At 40.1% G+C, this 6,497-nt stretch overlaps 1 long non-coding RNA gene across 1 annotated transcript; it reads right to left on the reverse strand.

The window, feature by feature from the left end:
• Positions 1–367: 367 nt before the first annotated feature.
• Positions 368–2,588, reverse strand: LOC109871647 (uncharacterized). The gene is made up of 2 exons (XR_002252326.2): positions 2,359–2,588; positions 368–1,907 (listed from the first exon to the last, which is right to left on the reverse strand). It is a non-coding gene; the product is annotated as an uncharacterized LOC109871647 (long non-coding RNA).
• Between the last annotated feature and the right edge of the window lie 3,909 nt (positions 2,589–6,497).

A 6,497-nucleotide genomic window follows, 5' to 3' on the forward strand; every position in this document is an offset into this window, starting at 1 on the left:
GTAGCATATAATTAAGACATTCGAGAGTGCCCATTGCTGTAAGTTGAAAGGCCATACAATTTAAATTCTGCGTAATGGAACAGCTAATCCCATGCTTAAGTTCAAGGTCAGAATACACGTAGAGAGAAAAGTGCATAAAAAGGGAATTCCTTTGCATTTACGTGCGTTTAACTCGGGTCGGAATCGGCCCCTTGGTGAAATGTCTTAAATCACCTTAAAAAATGAATTAAATAAATCGGCTTAAAAAATGGAGATGCTGCTCTCTTTTAAATAGTTAACATAAGACATAAGAACATATGAAATAACCAATTTCAGCGGCTGTCTACTATTTCAAACAAGTATGTAAAATAATGTTCAAATAATACCCTTTCATGGAGCAACTACCCTTATCCAGAGATGGCAGCGATGGCATTTTAATTAACTCAACAGCTTACCCCATACACAGAATTGGGTGTTGTTTGTGAATTTTTTGGGAAAAACTTTTTTGGGGGGGAAAAAGGGAATTGTGTAGAGATTGCATTAACACAACAAAAAAATGCTTTGTTTTTCAAACCAGTCTGTCTGTTCATTAATTATGAATAGGGCATAAGATTTATGGATTTTCTCTAAAAGTGTTCAGATATAATTGAGAAGGTGTCTGATCTTGAAGTCACTCACATATATACCTAGATTGCAGGTTATATGATTGTCATAAATATGATTATTAAATAAAACAAATGACAATTTAATACAATTTCCCTAAAATGTATATAAAACCTGTCTAAACCTATAATGCACAAAACATTATTCATGTGCTATTTTTCTACTCATCAATACATCAAGCTAAAAGGCATATGATCGCCTTAAAGAATATACACAAAATCACAGGAAAATCTATTTAAAAATCAAGTCACCCCAAAATATATTAAGGGCTCTACTCAATCCGTATCGTGGAAGTTCAGCGTGACAGTATATTTGAAATTTAAAACCAATGTTCCTGCGTTATTGGAGACTGCATTCATGGTAAGCGCTGCATGTCGGCTTAATCAGAAATGACCTTTACATTTTTATCGCGTAATCTGTAATACTTTAGCGATACAGATTGAATAGAGTCCTAATTTCCACCAAAACCTTTCCTATTATCCCCCAGTTCATTATTAACATACTTAATATAACAGAACTATAACCTGTACACCATGATTGCATTCATCTGTCTTTGAACAGTGCATTGCAATTTCCACTGGTCCAAAAGATGATAATCAATGAATATGATTATCAGTATCCACCTTGAACTGAACCATGGAAACTTCAACACACAATCTCTATCAATTCCAGCAGTGCAGACAAAAAACTAAACCCCACATTGCAAGCCACTGTTTTAGAAATAACACTGTAACTATTTGGTGCCCGGCACAATTATTTCAGAATAATTGGCTTGGGAATATAAGGTAATTACTGCTTCTAGATAATTATAAATGTTCATAATAAAGGTAATTTTTCACTCTGCAATTATGTGGCCAATCAATGGTGTGAAGTAGACATTGGTCCTCTCCTTCTCTTCTCCCCCCTCCGCTCTACGGTGGTCAGGTAAAGCATGGGTCGTATTCATTAGAGCACACAGTAGAAAATGTATTAAAACATTTTGCAACAGGAAACGAAAATGACAATTTCTCATTGGACTAGCCCAAGTAGTATCTCCCTGTTTCAATACATTTTCTTCCGTTTTGCGCCTAATGAACATGGCCCTGTTCTAGCCTTTAGCAAACTGGATTAACAGCTTGAGGCAGCCCCCTCTTAGGCACGTACAGTGTTGGCCTGGTAACCATTTTGATGCAGTCGATGATGGGGCAGATGCTGAGGCAGAGAGTGCAGCCGGTACAGCTGTCAGTGATTACTGGGAAATGGGTCTCAGGGTCAAACGTAATAGCCTGCAAAAGAAGAGGAAGCAGAGAGAAAAAAAGCTATTACATTAGAGCAATTATCGACTCTCCATAGGAGAGAGGACTCATCCTCTCTATCTACTGGGTGGATGGAGAGAGAAAAAAGAGAACAGAAAAAGATTAGTCTGCAACATGACCACAGTGGTTTAGCAGCATCCTGCCATGAGAACAGGTGAACAAAATCACTCAACTAGAGTCTTACAGGAAGGAACAGTGTTTTACTGCATCGTATGAGTGTATCTCACTCAAGTTAGAGGATAGTTAAATAAACAATACAAGAGTGCTACATTCAAGCTGAGGGGACAAACAACACAGTCTATTTCCCAAACAGAGCACCAAATAAGCAATAGGATGCCTATTGACATTTGAGAAAAACCACATTCACAGTAGGCTAGGCTGTGTGTGTGAGTGTGTGTGTATGTGTACAGTATGTTAGTACCTGGTATCCTGAGTTATTGCGCACCAGCGACTCCTGTGGCGGGCCGGGCGTAGTGCGCGCTAACCAAGGTTGCCAGGCGCGCAAAAATAAAGAATGGTCACAACATCCCTTCATTAGAAACAGATGTACTATCATAAACACTAAAGCAGAAGTCTGAAACTGCCAGCACGCAAGCCGGATTTGGAGCTTGAGACGATTTATTGCAGTCTGCCATTGTCTTAGAAAACAAAATAAAGACAGGCAGCCCTTCTCTCACCTCCACAGCAGGGACTAGTGTCGCCCACAAAGTTGATATTGGCATCCTTCCGTTTCTTCTTGTACTCAGCCAGGACCTCTGTCTTCTCCAGGAGGTAGGGGCCAAAGCTGAGCAGGCTCTGGGAGATAGAGAGGGACAATAGTGGAATGGTAAAGATGCTTATTAGAAAAAAGAGAGGGTCATTGTGTCCAAGTAAGCAATGGAATGAAGAACTTACGTACCAAAATATTTTTATATGGTGGTGCAACTTCAAACAAATAGAGGGAAAAACATCAACAAGGGCTACAGCACTCAAATCAGCATTGTCATATATCTCACAGCAACGCGTCGGAATTTATGTTCATTTTCATAACCTGGCCTGGGTTACTTGCCCAAAATTATTAATTAGCATAATCACTAAGCAAAACAAAACAAACAACACTAGCCACTACAACTGTCAAAAACTGTGTTAACTTACATGGCTGTGCAGTTTGCACTACCCCACACCTAGCAACAGCTCTCTTTGTAATTAGCTAGCTACGTTGTTAGCGATGCTAGCTAGTTAGCTATGTTGTTAATGATACTAGCTAGCTAATATACAGTACCAGCAAAAGTTTGGACACACCTACTCATTCAAGGGTTTTTCTTTATTTTGACTATTTTATACATTGTAAAATAATAGTGAAGACATAAAATAACACATATGGAATCATGTAGTAACCAAAAAAGTGTTAAATAAATCACATTTTAGATTCTTCAAAGTAGCCACCCTTTGCCTTGACAGCTTTGCACACTCTTGGCATTCTCTCAACCAGTTTCACTTGGATTGCCTTACCAACAGTCTTGAAGGAGTTTCCACATATGCTGAGCCCTTGTTGGCTGCTTTTCCTTCACTCTGCGGTCCAACTCATCCCAAACCATCTCAATTGGGTTGAGGTCGGGGATTGTGGAGGACAGGTCATCTGATGCAGCACTCCATCACTCTCTTTATTGTTAAAATATCCCTTACACAGCCTGGAGGTGTGTTGGGTCATTGTCCTGTTGAAAAACAAATGATAGTCCCATTAGGTGCAAAACAGATGGGATGGCGTATCGCAGCAGAATGCTGTTACTTGAACTCTGTGAAGCATTTATTTGAGCTGCAATTTCTGAGATGCTGTTACTCTAATGAACTTATCCTCTGCAGCAGAGGGAACTCTGGGTCTTCCTTTTCCTGTGGCGGTCCTCATGAGAGCCAGTTTCATTATAGCGCTTGATGGTTTTTGCAACTACACTTGAAGGAACTTTCAAAGTTCTTTAAATTTTCCAGATTGACTGACCTTTCCGGATTGACTATCTTAAAGTAATGATGGACTGTCATTTCTCTTTGCTTATTTGAGCTGTTCTTCCCATAATATGGACTTGGTGTTTTACCGAATAGGGCTATCTTCTGTATACCACCCCTACCTTGTCACAACACAACTGATTGTCTCAAACGCATTAAGAAGGAAAGAAATTCCACAAATAAACTTTTAATAAGGCACACCTGTTAATTGAAATTTGAGCTGGTGACTTCCTCATGAAGCTGGTTGAGAGAATGCCAAGAGTGTGCAAAGCTGTCATCAAGGCAAAGTGTGGCTACTTTGCAGAATCTCAAATATTAAATAGATTTTGATTTGTTTAACACTTTGTTGCTTACTACATGATTACATATGCGTTATTTCAAAGTTTTGATGTCTTGACTATTACTCTACAATGCAGAATTAAGTAAAGAAAACCCTTGAATGAGTAGATGTGTCCAAACCTTTGACTGGTACTGTATAAAGATGCACCATTGAAAACTTTCTGTCAACTGCACCGCCTTGTCTTTCCAAAGGGTGGTGCGGTCAGCCCAAAGCATCACCGGGGCATGCTGCCTGCACTCCACTACATTTACAGCACTCTGTGTCAAAGGAAGGCCAATAAGATCATTAAGGACCTCAGTCACCCGAGCCTCGGACTATTCACTCGGCTACAGCCATCAGACTGTTGAACTGCCATCACTAGCCGTCTACCAGGTGAAGGACAAATTTCCATCGGTTTAATATCCATTGCTCATGCTTCTTGGCCCAAGCAAGTCTCTTCTTCTAATTGGTGTCCTTTAGTAGTGGTTTCTTTGCAGCAATTTGACCATGAAGGCCTGATTCACACAGTCGCCTCTTCACTGTTGACGTTGAGACTGGTGTTTTGCGGGTACTATTTAATGAAACTGCCAGTTGAGTACTTGTGAGGCATCTGTTTCTAAAGCTAGACACTAATGTACTTGTCCTCTTGCTCAGTTGTGCACCGGGGCCTCCCACTCCTCTTTCTATTTTGGTTAGAGCCAGTTTGAGCTGTTCTGTGAAGGGAGTAGTACACAGCGTTGTAAGAGATCTTCAGTTTCTTGGCAATTTCTCGCATTGAATAGCCTTCATTTCTCAGAACAAGAATAGACTGATGAGTTTCAGAAGAAAGTTATTTGTTTCAGGCCATTTTGAGCCTGTAATCGAATCCACAAATGCTGATGCTCCAGATACTCAACTAGTCTAAAGAAGGCCAGTTTTATTGCTTCTTTAATCAGGACAACAGTTTTCAGCTGTGCTAACATAATTGCAAAAGGGTTTTCTAATGATTAATTAGCCTTTTATAATGATGAACTTGGATTAGCTAACACAACGTGCCATTGGAATACAGGAGTGATGGTTGCTGATAATGGGCCTCTGTACGCCTATGTAGATATTCGATTACAAATCAGCCGTTTCCAGCTACAATAGTCATTTACAACATTAACAATGTCTACACTGTATTTCTGATCAATTTGATGTTCTTTTAATGGACAAAAAATTTGCCTTTCTTTTCAAAAACATGGACCCCAAACATTTGAACAGTATTGTAATATATATGTAGAATATATATGAAATTTAGCAGATGCTTTTATCCGAACCATACAGTCATGCGTGCATACATTTTATGTATGGGTGGTCTCGGGAATCAAACCCACTATCTTGGTGTTGCAAGCACCATTCTCTACCAACTGAGCAACAGAGGACCAGAAAGCTAGCTACGTTGTTAGTGATACTAGCTAGCAAATTAGCTTAGGCTCCAAATAGAACAAGCTAGCTAAGTAGCCTCTAATGTTAGCTCGCTAATTTGCTAGCTGGGATCGCTAATGAGCTCGCTAGCTAGCTAGAAAACATCATGACCTGTTGCTTGTCGTGGTGTAGTGCAAACTGCAAAACCACGCAAGTATATTATGTTTATGACATTTGTACTGACTATCGTTGTTTGGTTTTGCTTAGTGACATTGCTAATTTATTCTTCTTGGTATTTAACTATGCAGTTAATGCTGTCATGTTTATGAAAATAAATGAGTCCCAAGTTCCCGCAAGATACTGCGAGAATTTGCAGACTCACGGATGCGGAGCCTGAGAAAGATACAATCACGGTTCAGGAGCCAAATGGTAAACTGATTTCAATGTTTAATTCAAAGTTAAAGTGTGGACAGAGAACTCAATTCTCTCTCTCTGTTTTACAATTTCCTTTTAAGTGAAAGTGTAGACTAAGAAAACTCCCTTGCCCTCACGCACAGACACATCCTATATCCTGAAATATATTCACCTCGTCTAGTGAACCCTCCTCTCTAAGGAGCCATTCCTATTCACAGTCACACTCCATGGCTATGGATGGTTATGGGAGGAGGGGGAGGACATAAAACCAGGCTCCAGCCACTCCACTCAGACTCCACTGAGGGTTGGTGAAACGTGCCCCAAGAACACACCACACACCACTCTGGATGGTCGGCACCCCAAATGGCACCCTATTCCCTACGTAGTGTACTACGTTTCCCTATGTCATACACTACATTTGACCAGGGGCCATAGGTCTCTTGTCAAAAGTAGTGCACTAC

This window comes from Oncorhynchus kisutch, linkage group LG27, assembly GCF_002021735.2.
Source record: "Oncorhynchus kisutch isolate 150728-3 linkage group LG27, Okis_V2, whole genome shotgun sequence".
NCBI lineage: Eukaryota > Metazoa > Chordata > Actinopteri > Salmoniformes > Salmonidae > Oncorhynchus > Oncorhynchus kisutch.